The sequence below is a fragment of the Hevea brasiliensis genome, chromosome 4 (assembly GCF_030052815.1).
Source record: "Hevea brasiliensis isolate MT/VB/25A 57/8 chromosome 4, ASM3005281v1, whole genome shotgun sequence".
NCBI lineage: Eukaryota > Viridiplantae > Streptophyta > Magnoliopsida > Malpighiales > Euphorbiaceae > Hevea > Hevea brasiliensis.
Window position 1 is genome coordinate 12937221 of NC_079496.1, and position 8526 is coordinate 12945746.

Here is an 8526-nt window from a genome sequence, read left to right on the forward strand (position 1 = left end):
AAGCATGCTTCCATGATACTTATCTTGGGACTTCTTTTCTTTTCTCTTTTTTTTTTTTCTTTCTTTTTATGTCCCTTTGTCCTCTCCCCCAAACTCATTGCTTTTGCTGGTTTGGAAAGGCAAGTTTTTCTTTGATTTCAATTGCACACTTGCACTTTTTCTTGAGTTCTACATCCTCTCTTCATTTTCCTTATGCATTTTGCTTCCTCAAAAGGGTATGGTGGGTGTTTTAGGCTAGGGGCTAGGTAAATAACATGGGTAATCAATAAGTTCTAAGGGATAAACATAGGCTTCAAGTTGGCTATGAGGGATATACATTTTAATTAGGGATGGATAAGGCTTAGTGAGGCTATATCAAAGAATGCCTTAATCATTTCTTCATCAAGCATATGCTAGGATTTCGCCTTGATAGGTCCAAGAGATATGTTCTAAAGCTAGTGAGGCATTTTTATAGGTATGCTTGTATTTCAAAAATTGTTCTCCTAATTTTACAAGTTCAATATGATAAATTAATAGTTATGAAGAGGTTTAACTAGTCTAGTTCCTCTTAAGTGATTAAGTTCTTCTCAAATAATCATATTAGAATCCCTTTTTGCCTATCTAGATATGTTCATTCCTCTATCCTGAGGAGTCAAATTATTAGCTTACTAGAATTTGGTTATAGTGCTAAGTTTCACAATTTAAAGTCCCAAAATTTTTTCAAAAATTCTCAAAAATTTTAATACACAAGAATAATATAGCTGAATTTAAACAATGTAATGATGTGCATGTAATGATATGCAAATGCAATTGTATCCCCCCCCCCCCCCCAAACTCAAACCAGACATGGTCCTCAATGTTGAAATATATGCAAAAGCAGAGAGAATGTTCAAAAAAAAAAAAAATTAAGGAAGCATATTATTTATTAAGCATGGAAAATTTTTGGACATAAAGCAAATAAAAGAGACCTATGATTATAACTTAAGACTAAGGCATGTAAGATATTACAATAGAGGCCCTATCCTATAGTCCTAGGTCCAAAAGGCCTCTGATGATGATGATGGTGATGCTGGTGATGTTGGTTCCTCTTCCTCCTCATCTAGCTTGTCCATTAGCATATCCAACTTGTTGTGGGCTTCCCGGAGGCTGTCCTCGATAGCTTGCATCCTGTTGTATATTGTGGTCTCCATACGCTATAGGTATGCGAGTACCGGGTCTGTAGGTGGTGGTGTGTATGGAGGCACCCGAACGGGGGACTCTTCGAACATCCGGCCTTGGCCTTCTTCTTGAGGTTGTGAAGTCTTGCCAGGTCCCTCTCGCGCTTCGTCTCTCCTAGGTATGGCGTTTCCTTCAGCATCCACCAAGTAGCATGTGTTGCCCACCTTCTTACATATCCCCATGGATATGCAGATAGTTTGGTCGATTCTCGATGTTCCAGTGACAAAGCGTAGCCTGTGGTGTCCTGGAATGAAGCTAAAGTTTAGGGCAATGGTTGTGACAAGGCCACCCAGCACGATGTGTTCGGTAGACTGTTGGTAGAGGCATCGGAGATGGTTGCACAAGAAGAAGCCAGTGCTGCACCGCTGTCCAGTGACCATACACCACAAGAAGAAAAGCTGGCTAGCATTGACAACGCCAAGGCTGTCGCTATGGCCCATGATGGTGTGGGCGGCGAATCGGTGCATATAGCGCAATGCTGGACTAGTGATGCCCATGGATTTGGATTTGCTGGAGTTATACGGCTTTGAGTTTGGGGCAATGGAACTCCAAAAGTTGATGTTGTTGTAGAGCATGCGGTTCCTAGGAATTTCTTGGTGGCCGGCGCTGTCAAAGCCAAAGATGGCATTGAACTTGTCCATGTTCATTACTCGGTCGACACCAAGGAGGCGAAATTCAATCCTGCCCCTGTCTTCCCTATCGGTAGGCCATTAGTTCGCCTTGAAGCTACTCAAAAAATCCAGCGTGGTGTCCTTGTGTGCTGGAAATTGGAGTTGGGCAAACCTTGTCCATCCGATGCTGTCAAGTAGCCCATTGATTTCATCTTGTAGCTCGATTTGCTCCAAAAGCGGGAAATCCATGTATTTGGTGGAGCTTATTTTCCTGGCGTGAAGTCGGGTGCACATAGCTTTGTGGGCATCATCACGAAATCCCCAAGGAATAGAGATTTCGAGTTGAGGAGCTGGTTGTGGCTGTGGTTGCGGTGGAGGTTAGGCTTGTTGAGGTGGTTGGGGGGTGGCTACCCTTGTTCTTAGGCATTATTATGGAGGCTGAGGTGGAGAGGGTGAGGATTCTCCTCTTTGCCTCGAAGAAGAGCCGATCCTTCTTGCAGATCTCTTTGTAGGAGCCATGGATGAGATTTTTAGAAGGAGAAGAGTAGGATTTTGGTGAAGAGAGATGAGATTTGAGAGGTTTTTATAGGCTAGGAAGGGAGGAGACAAAGGGTTTTGTGTTTATGAAGAGTTTCAATGCTAGGGGTGTATTTAAAGAGTCGTTAGGACTCTTTGTTTCGAGCATTTTGTGCCCCAAGAGTCGCATCTGTGACAAAGTACACAGCCTGTGTATCACTACACGGGTCCCAACATGTAGGGCCGTGTAAATTTCTGCCCAAAAAATTTGAAATTCTGTCATAGTACACGGCCTGTGTAAATGAGCTCTGGAACCCGTGTAACTTTCTGTCTCTCAAGTTGCTTTGTTGGATATGTTACACGGCCCGTGTAAAATACAAGGAGGCCCGTGTAACTTTCTGGCTTTAAGTTTTTCTGCTAGAGATATTACACGGTCCGTGTAAATTGGGCTATGGACTCATGTAACTTTCTGTCTCTCCCAGGGTTAAAAATACAGGGAATTTACCGACTTCCAGAAAGTTACATGACCCGTGTAAAACCAGTACATGACCCGTGTAATTTTTTAATTTTTCAAATTTTTGTCAAATGAATAAAAATTATCATCGCATCACATGAAATGGATGTAAAGTTTAGTAATAGAGCTACTTCCCTGGTTTTGTCCAATTTTCCCTTTTGTGGTTTTGACTTGGTGATTCTTTCCCTCTCTTGATCTCTACTCCCCTTTCCAAAAATCCTACAAAATGAAATGCGAATAAGTATGAAACAAAAATCAATATGCAAAAGGAGAAAAAGAAAAGTTCAGAAAAGAAAAAAAAATATTTTTGGGTTGCCTCCCAAAAAGCGCTTGTTTATAGTCTTTAGCTGGACTTTGCTTGTTTATGGTCTATCGGTAGGATGGTCGAGAGTGCTATTGACTCTCGTTTTTATGGGTTTTCCCTGAAAATAAGGCTTCAACCTTTGTCTATTGACCTTAAATGTACCTGGGGTTTCACTCCATACTTCTACTGCTCTATGTGAGAAGACTTGGGTGACCTTGAAAGGTCCGGACCATCTTGATTTAAGCTTCCCTGGAAAGAGCTTCAATCTAGAGTTGAATAAGAGGACAAGATCTCCTTCCTTTATTTCTTTCCTTACTATGCACCTGTCATGCCATCTCTTGGTTTTATCCTTGAAAATTTTGGCATTTTCGTATGCATCCTGTCAGATTTCTTCCAACTCATTCAGTTGTAGAAGTCTTTTCTCATCAGCAGCTTTGAGGTCAAAGTTTAGTACCTGAATTGCCCAGTAAGCTTTATGCTCAAGTTCAACAGGGAGATGGCATGATTTTCCATAAACCAGTCGGAAGGGTGTTGTACCAATTGGGGTTTTATATGCAGTGCGGTATGCCCATAGTGCATCATCTAACTTCATGCACCAGTCCTTCCTGGATCTGTTTACAGTTTTCTCCAGAATCTGCTTAAGTTCCCTGTTTGAGATTTCTACTTGACCGCTGGTTTGAGGATGATAGGTGTGACCACCTTGTGAGTCACTCCATACTTTTTTAGTAGTGTTTCGAATTGTTGGTTGCAGAAGTGACTTCCTCCATCACTGATTATTGCCCACGGTGTGCTAAATCTTGTGAATATGTTCTTTTTAAGGAACCTTGTGACTACTCTAGCATCGTTGGTTGGTGTCGCAATTGCTTTTACCCATTTTGACACATAATCAACTCTAACCAAAATATACTTGTTTCCACAAGAAGAGGGAAATGGGCCCATGAAGTCTATTCCCCATACATCAAACAATTCTATCTCAAGTATACCATGCAGAGGCATTTCATTCCTTCTTGAACTGTTACCTGTTCTTTGGCATTGATCACAGCCTAGCACAAAGGATCTTACATCCTTAAATAGATGTGGCCAGTAAAACCCTGCTTACAAAATCTTTGCTGTGGTTTTTGAGGTGCCGAAGTGTCCTCCATATAGTGATGAATGGCAGTGATAAATGATACTTTCCATGTCTTCCTCTGGTATGCATCTTCTTATCAGCCCATCATTACATCTCTTGTACAGTAGAGGTTCCTCCCATAAGTAATATCTCACATCATGTAGGAATTTCTTCCTTTGCTGATAAGTCATGTTTGGAGGCAGTACCCTACATACAAGAAAATTAACAAAGTCAGTGTACCATAGAGCTTTGGAGAATGCAAGTAATTGCTCATCAGGAAATGAATCATCAATTGGAAAATCTTCAAAGTCCTATGTGTGCTCCAATTTTAGTCTGGAAAGATGGTCAGCTACTACATTTTCGGATCCTTTTTTGTCTTTGATTTCAAGGTCAAATTCTTGCAGGAGTAGAATCCATCGAATCAGCCTTAGTTTTGCTTCCTTTTTGTTCATAAGGTATTAGATTGCAGCATGATCTGTGAATACAATGACTTTTGACCCTATGAGGTAAGATATGAATTTGTCCATTGCAAACACCACTGCTAGAAATTCCTTCTCTGTGGTAGCATAATTGATTTGCGCATCATCGAGTGTCTTGCTAGCATAATAAATAGCATGGAGCTTTTTATCTTTTTTTTGGTTGAGCACTGCTCCAAATGCAAAGTCACTCGCGTCGCACATCACCTCGAATGGTAGTTTCCAATTTGGTGGCTGCATTATTGGTGCTAATATCAGGGCCTCTTTGATTTTGTTAAAGGAGACAAGGCAATTTTCATCAAAATCAAAGGGAACATCTTGACTTAACAAGTTGGTAAGTGGCTTAGCTATTTTGGAAAAGTCCTTGATGAATCTTCTGTAAAATCCTGCATGTCCCAAAAAGCTTCGCACTCCCTTGACTGATGTTAGGGGTTGCATGTTTTCAATGATCTCAATTTTTTCCTTATCAACTTCAATTCCTCTTTCTGATATCAAATGTCCCAGGACTATGCCTTCCCTTGCCATGAAATGACATTTTTCCCAATTTAGGACCAAGTTTGATTCTTCACATCTTTGCAACACCTTAGATAAATTAGCTAGGCAATCATCAAAAGTAGTTCCATAAATAGAAAAATCATCCATAAAAACTTCCATGATATCTTCAATATAATCAGAAAAGATAGCCATCATGCATCTTTGAAAGGTAGCAGGGGCATTACAAAGACCAAAAGGCATTCTTCTATATACAAATGTTCCATAGGGACAAGTGAATGTTTTCTTTTATTGGTCTTCTGGGTGAATAGGAATTTGAAAGAATCCTGAATACCCATAAAGATAACAGAAATAAGAGTGTTTCGCTAACCTTTCTAACATTTGGTTGATGAAGGGGAGAGGGAAATGGTCTTTTCTGGTGGAACTGTTCAATTTCCTATAATCTATGCACATTCGCCAACCAGTGACTACTCTAGTAGGGATTAGTTCATTGCTTGCATTTTGGATAACAGTTGTCCCACCTTTTTTAGGTACTACATGTACTGGACTAACCCATTTACTATCAGAAATTGGGTATATAATACCTGCATCTAATAATTTTAAAATTTCTTTCTTGACTACTTCTTTCATGTTTGGTTTAAGTCTTCTTTGGTGTTCGATTGTGGGTTTACTATTTTCTTCCATGGGTATCCTATGCATGAAAATTGAGGGGCTGATTCCCTTCAGGTCTTCTATTTTATGCCCTATGGCTTTGCTATGGATCCTAAGTTCTCTTAACAATTTTTCCTTTTCTAACTTAGACAGGCCAACATTGATTATTACAGGATATTTAGAATTTGAGTCCAGAAATGCGTACCTTAATGAGGATGGGAGAGGTTTAACCTCTACCTGTTTGGCATTTTCGTGGAGCTTACCTTCGGTTTGTTCCTCCTTCAACTTCTCCATCTCGGAAGCCTTAGCTAAGGGTAGGGGTGGAGGAGCTGCCAACTGTTGTGCACAGGCTGCTATTTTTGTATTTTCATCATCCACTGTGTGGCTGTGCACAATACATGCTTCAAGAGGATCTTTAGGATATGTCTTATGAAATTTCTCTTTAACTCATTCGTCAATTATGTTAACCTTGAAGCATTCATCAGGTTCAAATTTGTGTTTCATTGTGTCGAATAAGTTGAACTCCACTTCTTCTTCTCCTACCTTGAGGTTAATTGCCCATTTTTGACGTCTATGATGGCTTCGGCAGTTGCCAAGAATGGTCTTCCCAGGATGAAAGGAATTTGAACATCTTCTTCCATCTCAAGGACAACAAAGTCCACTGGAATTAAGAATTTACCCACTTTGATAGGGATGTTCTCAAGTATTCCTACAGGATATTTAATAGATCGATCAACCAATTGCAATGAGATTGTTGTGGGCTTCAGTTCTCCGATCTCCAGCTTTTTGCATATTGATAGAGGCATTAAACTGATGCTTGCCCTAAGATCGCAAAGGGCCTTATCTATTTTCTTGTTACCAATGAGACAGGGTATGGAGAAGCTTCCTAGATCCTTCAACTTTGGAGGCAGTTTGTTTTGCAAAATGGCACTGCATTCCTCTGTTAGAGCTACTGTTCCATAGTCTTCTAGCTTCCTTTTTTTGACAGAATTTCCTTAAGAAATTTGGCATAAGATGGCATCTAAGAAAGTGCTTCAGTGAAGGGAATGTTGATGTAAAGTTTCTGTAAAACTTCCAAAAACTTCCCAAACTGCTTGTCCAATTTGGCTTTCTGAAATCTCTGATGAAAAGGTAGGGGAGGCTGGTATGGCTCTGGTAATTTCTTTGTCTTCCTTGCTTCCTCTTCTTGATCTTTCTTAGCTTCGTCCTCCTTTTTCTCTGCTTGGTCTTTAGATTTTTCTATGGTTTCCTCTGTCGGTTCTACCTCTGGTTGTACTAGAGTTCTCCCACTCCTCAGTGCAACTACTTTACAATGCTCCCTTGGGTTCAATTCTGATTGGCTAGGCAGTTTGCCAGCAGCCTTACTTGAAGAACTTGCTTGTTGAGCAATTTGATTCTCTAGCATCTTATTATGAGTAGCAAGTTGGTCCATTCTGGAAGTCAGCTGTTTAATCAATTCAGTTTGCTATTGTTGAGCTACTAGGAATCCTTCCATCATGGTTTTCATGGTCATTTTCGATTCAGGTTGTTGAGGTTGGAGATGTAGTGATGGCTATGCAAAGTTTTGACCTCTGTTCTGAAATCCAGGGGGTGCTGGTGGTTTGTACCCTTATTGCTTATTTATTGGCTGGTTCTACTGATTGGACCATGAGAAATTTGGGTGGTTCCTCCATCCAGGGTTGTAAGTATTTGAATATGGATTGTTGGGCTGCCTTTGGTTGAATTTCCTCCATTATTCACATAGTTCATCTGTTCTGTGGAGGGTTCATTGAGATTGTTGTATTCTAAACTCATGTATCCTCCTCCATAGCTGTCCTCATGTTGACTGTTTGTACCAATTGCGTTGGCTTGCATTCTTTCGAGTTTCTTTGTGAGCTGATCAAACTGAGCATTTATCATGCTTAAGGCATCTACTTCCAAGACCCCTGCAGTTTTCCTTGCATTTCCTCTTTCATTTGACCACTCATAATTATGGTATAAAACCCTTTCTAGAAGTTCAAGTGCTTGCGGTACTGTTTTCTCCATTAAATCACCCTCTGCAGCTGAATCAACTGTGCTCCTTGTAGAGGGTAGTAATCCATTATAGAAGTTTTGCACTAATAGCCAATCTTCTATGCCATGGTGTGGACATTCCCTCTACAGGTCTTTATATCTTTCCCATGCGTCATAGAGTGATTCTCCTTCTTTTGTCTGAAGGTGTTGAGCTCTAGCCTCAGTTTTGCAGTCTTTGTAGGTGAAAAATACCTTGCTAGAAACGCTTGAGAGAGGTTCTCCCAAGTGGTGAACGTTCCAGCCGGTTGAGAAAGTAACCACTTCCTTGCTCTGTCCTGAGAATGGGAATGCTTTGAGTCTTATTGCTTGATCAGACACTCCATTCATCTTGAATGTATCACATAGGGCAAGAAAGCACTGGAGGTGATAGTGTGGGTTTTCTGTTGGTGAACCTGCAAACTGGGTTTGTTGAATCATTTGGAGCCATGCTGGTTTTAATTCAAAGTTATTGGCTTCCACTGTGGGTCTAGTGACACTGGGCTGAAATCCTTGGACAGATGGAGCTCCGTAATCTCTCAAGAGTCTTGGTCTGTCATTATTATCAGCCATGGTTGGAATTTCAGGATCTCCTTGACCGTGCTCTTGATGTTTCCTTTCTCTCCTGA

General features: G+C 40.7%; 1 non-coding gene across 1 annotated transcript; it reads left to right on the top strand.

Moving 5' to 3' along the window:
• The first annotated feature begins 7982 nt into the window (after positions 1 to 7982).
• On the top strand, positions 7983 to 8088 carry LOC131179772 (small nucleolar RNA R71). The gene has a single exon (XR_009148658.1). It is a non-coding gene; the product is annotated as a small nucleolar RNA R71 (small nucleolar RNA).
• Positions 8089 to 8526: the final 438 nt, after the last annotated feature.